The 15,901-nt window shown below is 32.0% G+C and overlaps 2 long non-coding RNA genes across 2 annotated transcripts; one reads left to right on the forward strand and one right to left on the reverse strand.

Annotated features, from left to right (window-relative positions):
* Positions 1-2,884: 2,884 nt before the first annotated feature.
* Positions 2,885-4,459, reverse strand: LOC25487182 (uncharacterized). The gene is made up of 3 exons (XR_003009635.2): positions 4,306-4,459; positions 4,137-4,203; positions 2,885-3,198 (listed from the first exon to the last, which is right to left on the reverse strand). It is a non-coding gene; the product is annotated as an uncharacterized lncRNA (long non-coding RNA).
* A 4,487-nt stretch (positions 4,460-8,946) lies between these two features.
* On the forward strand, positions 8,947-11,476 carry LOC112419205 (uncharacterized). Its single transcript, XR_003009359.2, has 3 exons — positions 8,947-9,237; positions 9,331-11,165; positions 11,261-11,476. It is a non-coding gene; the product is annotated as an uncharacterized lncRNA (long non-coding RNA).
* Positions 11,477-15,901: the final 4,425 nt, after the last annotated feature.

Here is a 15,901-nt window from a genome sequence, read left to right on the forward strand (position 1 = left end):
ATTAACCTTGGACTTGTAACTTCTGCATTTTCATAAGTAATAAGACTATTTTCTTCTAATTCATGGAGTTGCAGCATTTTGCGACTCCCAATTATTTGCAAGTCCATGTTAAGTTTCTTTCAAGCCAACAAGGGTTTTTGTTGTAATTCAGATATTCCAAGTGGTGTTTTGTATGCAGCCTTATGTGCCCATAGATCATCATATAATTGAAGAGACCAATCTTTCCTTGAAGGGTTTATTACTTTTTCCAAAATTCTTTTAATCTCTCTATTTGATAGCACTCTATTCAACACAGCTTCGAACATTTAGCTACAAAAGTCAGTTCACCCATTACTAATGATAGTTATAGGTGTGCCAAACCTTGTAAAAATATTCTTAATTAAGAACTTGGTCACTACCTTAATGTCATTAGTGGGAAGTGCCACTACCTATATCCACTTATAAACATAATCAACAACTACAAGGATATAAATATTGCCAAAGGATGGTGGAAAAGAACCCGAAAAGTCTATACCCAACACATCAAAAAGTTTCACATCAAGGATGCCATGTTGTGGAATCTCTTGTTTAATTGATAGATTTCCAATTCCTTGGCATCTATTGCAATTTCTTACCATAGTATAAACATCCTTAAAGAGAGTTGGAAAAAGAATAACCTGTTTGAAGAACTTTTGATGTTGTTCTTTCCACCCCAAAATGTCTTCCATAAGGTGAAGCATGAAAATGTTGACATATTTGAGGAATCTCTTCATCAGAGGCACGTAGGTATAACAGATGTTAAACACAATGTTATGACAAATCAGATGTCACATGCGATGTTAGAACATCAGGACATTAGTAATAACAAATGAATATTTTAATGAGATAACAAGAAGTAAAAGACAAGGTTATTTGTTGACCTAGTTTGGTGCAACTTCACCTACATCTAGGGGCTACCAAGTCAGGAAGGAAATTCACTATGGTAATATCAATTCGAAGCATACATAAAAGTTTTCACCAGCCTACTAACTTCTCACTTAATCACTGCCCGTGTAATTTCTACCTAAGACTCTCTAGTGTGAGAGATCCCCCTCCAAGTTCCTCTTAATCACAAACCAGTGACCGTCCTTGAAGTACTATCAAATATGGAGACATTATCCTAGACAAAGAATCAACTCGTGCTTACAAGCTTAGAGAGATTCAGAGTTTTACAACTCGATTACAAAGTCCAACTCTGATATCAAAGTGATATAAGAGTGGCTCACAAATAACAAAGACATACTAAAACCCTAAAAGACTCTTTTCTAAATTGTGGCTTCAGTGCTCAATTAGGTATTTTGTCATCCTTTATATAGCCTGCTTGTTGAATGAGCTTGATGCACAAATCGGGCTAGAACAATCAGCTGAATTACGAGATTTCAGCACAAGTATTCTGAAGCATATCAGATGTTTCCTTAAATGTTGCAACAACATTCTTCATAAACACGTTAAACATAAACCACCTATCTCTGCTTCTAGAAACACGCTTTCTTGGTCAACTCTTCACGTGAAACAAATCTTCAAAGAATATATGGAAATCTTCACGTTTAAAATGAATCTCCAAGTAAGCGGAATAAGGCATACTATGATGTCGTACCATGTTAAGACATCATGTCTGACATCTTGCTAGGACTAATGTTTTAACAAAATGAAGCCAATACATGTCTAAAAACCTAACAATCTCCCCCTTTGAAAATTTTTGGCTAAAACAATCTTTGCATCATGAACAAAAGAGCAAGAGATCATATGGTCATACCTTCTTTCATTTTAACATTAGGATTCAGCGCGAAAGAAGATAATAGAAGAACTTCAACATTATTTAAAAAGAACTTACTTAAAAATAATGCACATATGAAAATGTTGAGACATCGTCCAACACATCAAAGGCATACGCAACAGCGGATTAGAGATAGTGCCAAGCCTCACATAAATTATCAGGAGAAATAAACTCCATAGAGAGAAATAAACTCTCATCTAATTTATCAGCCCAGGGAGAAATAAACTCCCACAAATAATGCATCAGAGAAAAAAATAAATTTCTCATATCCTCAGGATGTCAGGGCATCTGGTAAGACATCAATTCACCAGAACTCACACACCCGATGGGATAAAACCGCAAGTGCACGGTTCTACCGGTGTAGTAATGAAAGAGTATCGTTCCGACAGGGAGTTATTCAATTTAACTAACTTTTAAAGAATGATTAGAAGAAGGTTCAGTTGAAAAAGGTTTGATTTTTAACGAAGGGAAATAATAATAAAAAGAGCCTTGGGATTATTGGTTCATCATAACAACGAATCCTTCACAAACAAACCCTAAACCTCTAACTTTATATTTGACCTACTTTCTAAAGACAAGTTTCTCTTGAGCCTATCACATCTCCTTTCGGTCTCAGTGAGTTTGTTCCTCTAGCAACCACACCTATTCTCATAGTTGATTGCTATTAGAATCCTTGAAGAACGAAACTTTAAATGTCTCAAGGTTTGCTAGACTATTCTCATGTTACGCAACCTTGTCTAATTTCACTTGTTCCAATATTAAAACTTCATCTTTCGATCCTTCGCTTAATATTTGTGATGATGAATTAACAATTACTAAACCCTCAACGTTCGCTTCTTAGCTTAGTAATTACTAATTCATTATAAAAATAGTGAAATTAGATTAGAAAGTAGATTTATATAAAACTAGGGTTTATGGTTTGGTTTGATTAGGATTACGTCATTAGACTTATCCAATAATTCCAAGACAAGAAGAGTCTACTCACTCATGTTCATCGTAGACATGGAGAAGAAGAAAAAAAGCATAAAAGTAAATAACAAGAAAGTAAAGGAAAAGAAAATAACTTTTATTTAGAAAGACAATTGTCACTTATTGAATTCGAAGAACAAAAGATGAATTGTTATGATAGCTAGCTACTCTATTTATAGTCTTATTGTCGACTTAAAACCTAAGCAACTATTCACTAGAATGTTCCACAAGAAACCACAGACTTTTCGGTCAAAACAGGCAGCTTGATCATGAAGCAAAAGTAGCAAAAGAGGCCCTGGGAGGTGGCACTGGCCGTGCCAAGCTTCTGACTTGGTGAGGATATATTTTTGTCTTCAATCTTCGTATTTTTCACCCGAATCAGCTCCTAATCCTCTTTCTTTTGCTCCAAGACTCAATCTATCACATATTCGTTCCTGAAATATAATAATATGAAATTGAAATAAAATAGCTCTAAAAGAAAATAATATTAAAATAAAATAAACTTAAATCTAAATAAAACAAAACTAAATATTATACTAAAATAACTAATTATTGACTCATCAACACCCACGTGCATTTTAATCAAGCACATACTAACATAAACCTATCATAAAAAAAATTGCGTACTAGGTCGAATGCCTGATGTTTTAGTGGATTGGGTTATGCAGAGATCGTGACAACAATAGCATGTTTAAAAGAGAAAATAGCATGCTTCAAAGTAATGATCAACTTAGGATTTTCTTGATGTCTTATTCCCCTTCTATAGGATGTTTTCATGGCATAAGATTAGCAACTTAGATTAGTGGTTAGATGCCCTGGGGCTTGACGTTACCATTGGGTCTCTAGTACTTTTAGTCCTCATCTTCAAAGTAATGAGTATATGAGTATATTTCTGTTTTTCATTTTTGGAAAAGGTATTTAAACGAAAATACACTCTAATTTTATGAAAAGAAGATCATGATCGAGATCTCAATTATTTTTGGATTGTTTTTTAAATAAACAAAATATACTATCGTCTTTTAAATTTAAGATGTTACACATACTAACATTAAGTTTCCATCAATCAAAAATCTTGTGTTAAATCTAGAAGTAGAATAAATAATTTATCTACACAATATATATATATATATATATATATTGTCTTTATTTATTAAAATAGCTAATTATATTTACGAAACGACGGTAACATACTTGTGTAATATAACAATACACATTTGAACTTGTCAAAGAAAAAACAAATAAAAGTATGAGAAAATTATAAGAGTATCAAAATTATGATGTTCAAATATAATTATTCAGTTACAAGTGACATAAAATTAATTTTCAACTTAATTGTTACTTTTATATGCATTCACAAAAACCAACAACACACCACACAAATTGAGGAAGTTCACACATATCTCCCGGACATTGAGCGTGTGTTGTGCATAGAATAGAATCTGTAATGTTGGATTAAAATAAAAGAATTTTTATTAAAAGGTGATGAAATATTTTATATAAGAGAAATTAGATATTTCAAAATAGTGTTGAAAACGACTTACCACTTTTGGTTGTGACAAAAAATACAGAAAAAATGATAATAAAAGTATAAAACATATATGGAATTTGAGCCATTTTTTCCCTCATTCACGTGTAATAAGTTGAAAATTGTTTGAAAACATTATAAGAAAAGTGTTCATGCTATATCAAGTTCAGTTAAATAGTTTTTAGCACTTAGGATTTCCAAGAAACCATTCATAAAATAGGATTTATTATTAAATGTCCCTACAATACACCAATCTGTCGTGTTTCTAAAATAAAATAAAATAAAAAGAAATAAACTAAATATTTATTTACAAAGTAAAGTGATTTGCCTTGCTGAATTATCAACAATCTCTGACAACGATGTTAATAATAAAGTAGTAGGTCATCGTGTCCACATGGATTGTCGTTTAACTAGGAAATTTACTTAACTTGTTTATATAAAAAAAAACTGTAGAATTTTATGGTTTTTCAAGCTTGATTTGTTTCCACAATGACAGTATTTTGATTGCATAAAGTAAAAGGATTGATTCAAATGTTTGACGGCGGTTATGATTATTCGAATTCACTCTATATTCTTTGTTTGATTAATGTAAGGTCCAATACCAATTATGAATAAGTACTTGACAAACGATGGTTTTGATATGAATTTATGATGTATCTATAAAATTGTTTATGGTAATTGTGCCTAGACAATGGTGGTACAAGGAAAGTTCTCAAAGGATGAATTTTTTAAGTGACAAATTACTATTATTTTCTATAGCACTTATCGACTTGTTTTACAAGTAATCTAATACAGAATCCCCCAATTATAGGTAAATATAGTTTATAGTGCAAAACTATACCAAAAATCTATTATGTATGCCACACCTTTGTAGGTTTTGGACACAACTACATCAATGTGGAAAGCGATGCAAGTACACGTGATATAAGCCAAGCCATAGCATCACAAAGACATATGGCACAACCCCGATTCACTAGGCGATATGAGGGACATGAAAGTGAGCCTAAATAGAGAGTTCCAAGGAGAAAAGCCAAAGGTGGTTCGTTGGATGAGATTTGGTTCGCTAAGAGAGCTAAAACCGTTTCAAGAAACATCTGAACACGACTGATTTTTCCCTCCAAATAAGAAAGCTTGATTCGCTAGGCAAGCATCACTGCGTCTAGCGCTCCTACAATTGCAAAATTTCTATAAATAGAGATGCAATCATTTCTTTTGTTTTTTTATCACTTGTAACTTATACACAAGAGAGAGAGAGAGAGAGAGAGAGAGAGAGAGAGAGAGAGAGAGAGAGAGAGAGAGAGAGAGAGAGAGAGAGAGAGAGAGAGAGAGGTTTGAGCAACCATAGGAGGGCTAGGGAGGTTGATTCCAAGTTTGTTGAAGCTTCTCCAAAATTTATCGACCTTCTATTGTTGGTTATGTTATCCAGAATCAAGTAGTGCTTGACTCTCTGGCGTTCACCTTGAATTTCCATACATAATCCTCTTTCAATGTAATTGTTCCATAGGGGAAGACTTGAGAAATCACAAAAGGTCTAAACCATCTTGAATTTAATTTTTTAGGAAATAGGTTTAGTTTGGAGTTACAGAGTAAGACTTTCTCCCCCACTTGGAATTCCTTTTTTCGAATCTTGGCATCATGCCATTTCCTAACCTTGGACTTGTAAACTTCTAAATTTTATAAGTAATAAGACTATTTTCTTCTAATTTATGGAGTTGCAGCATTTCGAGACTCCTAGTATTTTGCAAGTCCAAGTTAAGTTTCTTTAGAGCCAACAAGGCTTTGTGTTGTGATTCAGTTGGTATATGACAAGCTTTGCCATATACCATTCTATATGGAGATATTCCAAGTGGTGTTTTGTATGCAGCCCTATATGCCCATAGAGCATCATATAATTGAAGAGACCAATCTTTCCCTGAAGGGTTTATTACTTTTTCCAAAATTGTTTCAATCTCTCTATTTGATAGCTCTCTATTCAACACAACTTCAAACATTTTGCTGCAAAAGTGAGTTCCCCCATTACTAATCATGGATATAGGTGTGCCAAACCTTGTAAAAATATTCTTAATTAAGAACTTGGTCACTACCTTAACGTCATTAGTGGGAAGTATTTCCCAACATAATCAACAACTATGAGGATATAAGTATTGCCAAAGGATGGTGGAAAAGCACCCAAAAGTCTATACCCAACACATCAAGAAGTTCCACTTCAAGGATACCATGTTTTGGCATTTCTTGTTTGATTGATACATTTCCAATTCTTTAGCATCTATTGCAATTTCTTACCATAGTATAAACATCCTTAAAGAAAGTTGACCAACAATAACTTGTTTGAAGAACTTTTGATGTTGTTCTGTCCATCCCAAAATGTCTTCCATAAGGCGAAGCATGAAAATGTTGACATATTTGAGGAATCTTTTCATCATAGGCACATCTTCTTAGAATATGATTTTGACACCTCTTGTATAAAAAAGGCGCATCCCAGTAGTAATCCCTTGCCTTGAATTTGAACCCCTTCTTTTGATAATAATCTAAGCTTGGAGGTAATATTCCACACACCAAGTAATTTACCAATTCAACATACCAAGAATTTGAAGCTCCTTGTATCACTATACTTGTGTGTAAGGTGTTTGGATTAGACACTGCATATTATTTGACGAACCTATCCTTATCATTTGCCATATCAATTGTGTTATTGTTGTTGCTCGCCATATCTTCTAAATGACCCTCATTTGAACTAGTTTTATTGGAGCTACTGTTCTGTGCAAAGTTGGGATCTACATGCTCTAGACATGGATTTGTCTTCGACTTTAACAACTTTCTTCTTCTCTTGAAAATCTTTTGTATTTCAAAATCAATATGAAACTCATGTGATGATTGTGACCTGAGCATTCAAGTCACACCTGCTAAGAAATAACCTCAAACTATTAGAAACAAAAATAAACAAGTTTATTACTTAATGGAAAACTTTAAAAACTAAAACACCATGCATTCCCCGACAATAGGGCCAAAAAAATTGGTAGCTTTGGAAAAACTATGTATTTTCAAGAGTCTTACTATTGCAAGTATACATTGTCTTAAATAATAATATTAAAAGATATAACCCATGAGAACTCGGGCGCTGCAACTTTCTATAGCTTTCTAGCAGTTAACTTATTTGTGAGAAAATTAAGTAAATTACTTAATTTGTATGGATACAGATTTGATTGTACTCATACCCACGAGTACCCATACCCGATAATAAATTAAGTAAATTACTAAATTATTCTTATATATAAATAAAGATATCATTTTATTTCAGGAATTTGGGAAGTCATGTGAAATTTTATTTTTATGGGATTATGTATGATTGATGAAATTTTGAATGGATTATGTATGGATGTTTAAGAGTTGAAGTTTTTTGGAAATTAAAGAAAAGTTATTCTTTGTAAAAAAAAAAAAAAAATCAAAAATCCACGGGTACGCCTGAATACCTCAATACCCGCGGGCACCCGTATAATGGGTACTCACGAGGGCATGGGGAGGACATGGTTATCATATTTATCCAACAGGGTGGGAATGGGTATCATACTATCCATACCCATGGATACCCAGACATCCCTCTAATGTTGTTTTGATGCACTAAATATATTTTGATGAATGTATTATCACCCTTGTCTGTTGTTGTGTGTGTGTCACATTGTCGGTACTCGTGGGGGTACATACAGGTTGAGGAGCTCTAGTTACGGGGTATCTGGAAGGTGACGTTGGAAGATTTTCTTCAGTCTTTAATTATTTTTGAGAACTATGTAGACGAATACGGGCTCTGATTCTGTAACACTGGGGTTGGGATGTTTTGTCAACTATTTTTCTTTTATTGGAGTTGATTTTTGAAATTATAATTTAATTTTGCTTGGATGATGAGATCCTAAACTTATTATATTTAATTTGGAGTTAACGAATTATCCCGTTGTGTTAATTATGGATTTTGATTTATGATGGAGTGAATGTTGAGCATGTGTAAGACATATTTAAATAATTATTATTTTTAATTAGTAATCAAAAGTTGGGGTCTTAGGGTGTTAAATCAAGTATCTGGGGTACGAATATTTATCAACCTTTAGATAAAAGCAAATGGTTGAGATTAAAAAATGATCTAATTTAAAGAACATGTGTGACTCTTCCATTGTTGTTTATTTTTTAGGTTTAAGGCGCTCTCAAGTTCTCGGTACCGAATCATAAAGAGTCTAGTTTAGGATTTCAATTGTATCTCTTAAAAGTCTTTAACTATTTTCTAATTGATGTTAATATTTAAATTGAATTCAATTGTTTTGTACAGTTGAGTTCCAATGTATACAAACTTTAATCATAAAATTTGAGCTTTGAATTTTGGTGTTAACAATCATTTTTTCAATAAAAAAAAAATTATACTATGGTAATTTGAATTTCTAAATAAATGTTTTATCAATCACCTCTTCGACCTTTCAAAAAAAAAAAATCAACCACCTCTTCGACACATTATTTTTACAAATAGTTATTTATTTTTATCATTCATCAATATTATTTTTTTTCTTTTGTATATTTTTTATATCTATCATAAAATGCTAAAAGATGATATATATATATATATATATATATATATATATATATATATATGAAAAGTAAATTGATGAATTGGGTGAGCGAAAGAGAGAAAGACGACACATTGATGTATTGTAGGAACATGTAATAATAAATCATATTTTATGAATGGTCTTTTAGAACTTCAACTGCTAAAAACTATTTAGCTGAAGTTGACAAAACATGAAAACTTTTCTTATAAAGTGATCAAAACAATTTTCTATTCATTACATGCAAAGAATTCCCCCCTTATAAAAAAAAATGCAAAGGAGAAAAAATATGGCTCAAATTCAATATATGTTTTATGTTTTTATCATCATTCTTTTTGTCTTTTTCATCCCAACTAAAAGTAGTAAGTCATTTTTCACGCTATTTTCAAATATCTAATTTCTCTTATATAAGATATTCCATCACCTTTTAATAACAATTATTTTATTTTTCTTAGCCATTAGAGCTTTGAGAATGGCTCCATGCAAAGCTCGCGCTGATTGTTCGAAACTTATGTGTGAACTTCCTAAAATTTCATGGTGTTTTCATGGTTATTGTGAGTGCGTGCAAGTGTAACAAATAAGTTGAAAAACAATCATATATAACTTGTAGTCGTATAATTATATTTGAGAATCATAATATTGGTACCCTTATAATTTTGCTCACACTTTTATTTATTTTTCTGTGACAAAGTCAAATGTGTATTGTAATTGTGATATTACACTAGCATGTTATTGTTGTTTATTTATAGAAATATTTTAATAAATAGGTTTAATCAAATTTTTCGTTCCTATAAATATAGCAAAATTTTGTTTTTTGCCCTTAAAAAATAAAATAAAATGTTTTCATCCTCAATTTTTTTGTTCCTTAATTGCCAATTTAGGTTCATATAAATGTCAAGATTATAACTCTTTTATGGTCAAGATGTATTCATGTTATGTCCGTTTATTATGTTCAACGTTTATATATTTATATTATGTCAAAATTATATCCATTAGGGACCAAAAAATGTCTAATTTAGGATTTCAATTGTATGTAAATGTTTAATTTGACTTCAATTGTTTTTTACAAGTTAAATTCCACTGTATACAAACTTTAATCATAAAATTTGAGCTTTAAATTCTGGTGTTACCAATCATTTTGTGTTCTCATGAGCTTAGCTCAGTTGGTATGAACAATGCATATTATATGCAAGGTTGGGGAACCCCACCACCACAAAAAAAAATCATTTTGTTAATAAAAAGAATATATATATATATATATATAGTTTGCTAACTTAGACCAACAAAAAACATGAAGGTCCAAGTTAGCAAAAGTGCACATTTTCATTTGGACAAAAAAAACCAATATCCACTAGTATAAACCAATTTAAAGTAAGGGATAGTTTAGTCCCTCAAGTTATTTGTTATAAAATAAAAGTGGTCTAAGTTATCAAATTGGTGCAAGTGAACAAATATGTTTTAATGAAAATTACTAAAGTAACCCTGAAGCTATTTCTAATAAAATAAAAGTGGATCTAAGTTAGTAAATTGGTGCAAGTTAACAATTAAGTTTTAATTAAAATTACTAAAGTAACCCTCAAGCTATTAGTTTTAAATAATAAAGATGAAGGATATTTTTGTCCAAATAAAAAGGTGCACTTTTGCTAACTTGGACTTTTATGTTTTTTGTCCAAATATATATATATATATATATATATATGGGGTTTGCTAACTTAGACCAACAAAAAACATGAAGGTCCAAGTTAGCAAAAGTGCACATTTTCATTTGGACAAAAAAAACCAATATCCACTAGTATAAACCAATTTAAAGTAAGGGATAGTTTAGTCCCTCAAGTTATTTGTTATAAAATAAAAGTGGTCTAAGTTATCAAATTGGTGCAAGTGAACAAATATGTTTTAATGAAAATTACTAAAGTAACCCTGAAGCTATTTCTAATAAAATAAAAGTGGATCTAAGTTAACAAATTGGTGCAAGTTAACAATTATGTTTTAATAAAAATTACTAAAGTAAACCTAAACATGCACATTGATGTATTGTAGAAACATGTAATAGTAAAACATATTTTTTTTTGACAAACAGTAAATCATATTTTATAAATGGTCTATTGGAACTCCTAAATGCTAAAAACTATTTAGCTGAACTTGACAAAGCATGAAAACTTTTCTTCTAAAGTGATCAAAACAATTTTATACTTTTTCATGCAAAGGAGAAAAAATATATCCCAAATTGCATATCTATTTTAAATTTTTATCATCTTTCTTTTTGTATTTTTCGTCCCAACCAAAAGTAGTAAGTCTTTTTTTTCACGCTATTTCAAAATATCTAATTTATCTTATATAAAATATTTCATCACCACTCATTAACATTTATTTTATTTTCCTTAGACAATAGGCGTTTGGGATTGGTTCCATGCAGATCACGCGCTGATTGTTCGAAAGATATGTGTAAGCCTCCTAAATTTGTGTGGTGTTATGATGCTTATTGTGTGTGCGTGGAAGGGTAACGAATAAGTTGAAAAATAATTTTATATTACTTGTAACCATATAATTATATTTGAACATCATAATATTGCTACACTTATAATTTTTCTCACACTTTTATATCCTTTTCTTTGACAAGGTCAAATGTGTATTGTAATTGTTATATTACAGATGCATGTTGTTGTCGTTCATTTATAAAAAATATGAAAAACAACAATATCATTTCATAAATATAATTAGATAGTTTAATAAACAAAGACAATTGATAAGTTATTTATTCTACTTCTATATTTAGCATAAGATTTTTGTTTGAGGTAAACTTAATAAGTTTTTGTATGTGTAACACCTTAATTTTTAGGGCAAATCAAGGTCACCTCCCTTGAGGTTTCTTTAAACAACATATAGACCTTCCTCTAGTTTAAAATTGAACATTTACCTCCCTTATTTGTTTTCCTAATTAACATATACCTCTCTTGTATGTTAACGTTGTTAGTAGCCAGTTAACTTCTTTGTTGCATTGGAGACTTGTGTCAAATAAGATATTTTTGGTCATGGCACAGAAAATTGGTACCTTATCTCAATGGAAAATTGAGAAAAATACAGAATTGGGAAGAACAATTTGATTATAAATAAATGAATTAAAACCATAAAACTAGCAAACAATTCATCAATCAACATACACACAAACTAAATCTACGGATTCATTAGGCTAGAGAAATAGGAAAACAAACTAGTAAATGAAATGTATGATTCAACAATCATGATTATAACAAAATTAATCTCTCTAGAAACACAAAAACAAAACTACAATTTCTTTTATGCATTATAGAGGAGTAATTAATGTTTGGAAACTGATTAATGTACAAATAGAAAATATAAAACAAAACTACATAGAAACAAACAAAATAAAGGAGTTATAATGGAAAATGTAAAACAAAATTAACCCGTCAGTTTTTTTGGTGTGTGCTAAAAATTGATTCACCAACCCAAATACACCATTACACCAAATCCTTCTCCAACGAAACTCATAAACTATTCACCACTTACCCTAATTCCACGTCATTTTCAATTTCAAGTTCAATTGAATCAATAAAATTACTTCATTCACCATCATCATTAACATCATCAATATTACTACTACTAGTCTCTGTCATTGATCAATTGAATTGTAGTAGAGTTTAGTTGTAATGGAATAAAGCAGAGTTGTTAACAAACAACCTATCAAACATTTAAGCTAACATAGTTAGCTTAGAGGGGAGGCGAGTGTGTTTTTAAAACTAGAAGGGGTATGTGCGTTGTTTAAAGACACTTCAGGGAAGATGAGTGTAATTTACCCTTTAATTTTTCTTTATTTGTTTATGGGTTAATACCACTTTTGGTCCCTGTAATATTAGCGAATTTCGGTTTTAGTCCCTGTAAAAAAAAAGTTTAGATTTCATCCCTATCATTTGAGATTCTTCCACTTTTGGTCCATCACTTAAACTTGTCAGCAGAATCTGCTGACGTGTCCAATTGACTGTGTAATTATTTTAGTTTTTAATTTTTTTTAAAGGAATCATATGCCACATAGCTTAAGTTGTTTTTTTATTTAAAAATTAAATAAAAAACAAATTAAAATTACAAATAAAAAACCACAGAAATCAAATGCCCTTGTTTTCCAACTTCTTCTTTCATCGTTTTTCTTCTTCTTCTTCTTCCTATTCATCACAAACCCAAGTAACAAGAACAAAATGTGCAACAAGCTTCATGTTTATATAAAAAAAAAAACAGATTCACAAAATTTCATGAACAACAACAACACAAGCTTCAATAAGAAATTCACATATTCACAAACTTTTAACAAGAAATAAGAAAGCTCTTCATCCCCATAATCATCATCCCACCTATTTCACCACCATTATCGTCAACACCACCACCAAATTCTTCACTATTATTGTTGATGGTGAAGAAGGCACACTTGAAGCAGTGATTTTCGCCGCTTGTAACTGTTTACAAAACCAAACATATAAATTATGGATGATTCAACTCAGATTCTTCTTCATCCTTTCCCTCTTTTAAAACAAAGCTTACTCTTTCTCTCTCTAAACAACACTCCTATTCATGTTTATGTTTGTTTAAGTGTGTGATTCAAATTTTAAGAAATCCATAAATTCGAAATTGAAAGATGAGATTTTTATAAACCCAGAAATTCAATTGTGTTTTGTTGATAAAAAGGACCAAGAATGAAAAATAAAAAATGGATTTCGATTTGAGATGTATTGGGTCAGATTCGATTTGGAGAAAGAAGATGAAGGTGAAAGAAGAAAGTTAATGGGGGAAAGGAATGTGATGATGGTGTCGTGATTTTTGGGGGTCAAGCTGGAGAAGAAGAATTGGGCAGGGAAGGGAAAGATGAATATGAAGAACATGGGAAGGATGAACATGAATAAATGAATTATAGTTTTTTTTTATTTTAATTTAAGTTATTTTATTTCAATTCTAAAATTTGTTTTTAACTAATTAAATAAATGTAAATCAAAATAAAAGCCACGTGGAAATAAATTCAATGATAAAAGTAAAAAATTACACAGTCAGCGTGACACATGTGCAGATTCTGCTAACAGGGTTAAACGAGGGATTAAAAGTGGAGGAATATGAAATTACAGGGACATAATCTAAACTTTTTTTTTACATGGACTAAAACCGGAATTCGCTAATATTACAGGGACCAAAAGTGGTATTAACCCTTTGTTTATTACTTCTATCTATCTGAATATAACTGTTTCAGTTGACATATATATTAAGAAAGATATATAAATGAAAGAGAGAGAAGAGTATTTTTATGGAAGTATTTTTATCATGTATTGATTTATTCACGTTTACCACAAACTCAAATTGAAATATCCAATTACATTTGGATGAGATTGTATTGGTTTCTTCTGGATTGACGACTTGAACAGTTGATATTTACAGTTGCACGTACAGAAAATACCCAGTTAAATATTTTGAATTAAGAGTGATGTATGTAGTATTAAATTAGAGGTATAATTGGAAAAGGTAACTAATCTTGTATTGAAAGTTAAATGGGTTTGTCACGTTGGATTTTTTTTTTTTTTTTTTGTAAATAGTTTAGTTTTTTTTTTATAAGGTCAGAGCAGAATCACATCAAGAAAAAGAATAGGTGATTTCTCAACTATACTCCAATCTTGTGTCACGTGCTCATATATATTATTAAAAAAAGGAAAAAGTACAGGAAAAAAACTGGGGGGGACATAGACCTAACCCAATTAAAAACAAAGATGTGCAAGTCAACCCAAACAGACATTACAAACATGTTAAGAGCATACACACGATTCGACCCTAGTCAAGGCTAACGAACGATGTTTGCGAACACCAATCGGGTCTATAAGTCGGCGAATGAACCAACTGTCAACACAGAAAGGATCATGTGTCATCAACTCCCTGCACCATCAGCAACAAGCATTACCGACTCTTTCGAGTCCAAAACAGTCCGAACTAACCTCTTTCGAGTTGACTTAGCATCAGACCAATATTCTTGAGAGTGGGGAGCGGATTCGACCGCCAACACGGTAATTAACGAATCCACATCACCAACCATTTGATGTGATAATCCATAACAAATTCATGGCCATTTCTGGCACAAAATTCCAAGTTCAATCACAACGGACCAAACCAGATTCCATAACAAGGGAGCCCACCCAAAACATTGTCGGTGTGTCTCTCGACGAACCAAACTAGGAAAATAGCAGACCTCAACAGATCTGGAAGAATAAGAAATTGACAGGCGATGCATCAACACAAAGACAGTTTCCAGTGGCAAGAAAACCAACCTAGCATGACGACAACAACGATGTTGCAGCCACCGCCGTTGCAAACGTACTATCACGACATACAAGAACCGTCACCACCTCCAAGAAGAAAGTAGAGACAATTTTTCTAAATCAGCAACATCAGCCACCGCAGAACGGCAACAAATCCAGTCAAAACCAGGTCGAATCCGGCTTCTCGCAAGGTCTAAAACAACACCGAACAGTCCGCGACGGCGGAGGGCCGCCGATAGGTGCTTGAAAGACACGAACAAGGAGTAGCAACCAGAAACGATCTTCACCATTCAACGAAGAAGAAGGGTGAACAACGGAGATCTGGTGGTGATACAGAGGACTAACACCACTCATTGTACCACCGACGGAGGATTCTACATCTCTATGTGATGGACGGAGAGAGTGACAGAAGGAGAAAGTGGCGGCGGCAAGAGTGAAAGCGGCGAGCATGAAAGGTAATGGGGTGAGAGAGCGTCTTTCCAATAAAGATGAACTATTCAATTTCTTTTCCAAATAAAAAGTGCTCGTAATCATTTTTACATCAAAATTTAAGATTAACTTTCAAACCCTAAAATTGTATAGGGCGCACTGTAACACCAAAGACTCCTTTCATGATTGCCGATTGACCCCACAAACTAACACAAGTCTTTTCACTGTGTTTTGTCCTCACTCGCACGCTTTCTGAGAAACTACCCAGAAGGTCACCCATCCCAAAATTGCTCTA

Source organism: Medicago truncatula, chromosome 2 (genome assembly GCF_003473485.1).
Source record: "Medicago truncatula cultivar Jemalong A17 chromosome 2, MtrunA17r5.0-ANR, whole genome shotgun sequence".
Lineage (NCBI taxonomy): Eukaryota > Viridiplantae > Streptophyta > Magnoliopsida > Fabales > Fabaceae > Medicago > Medicago truncatula.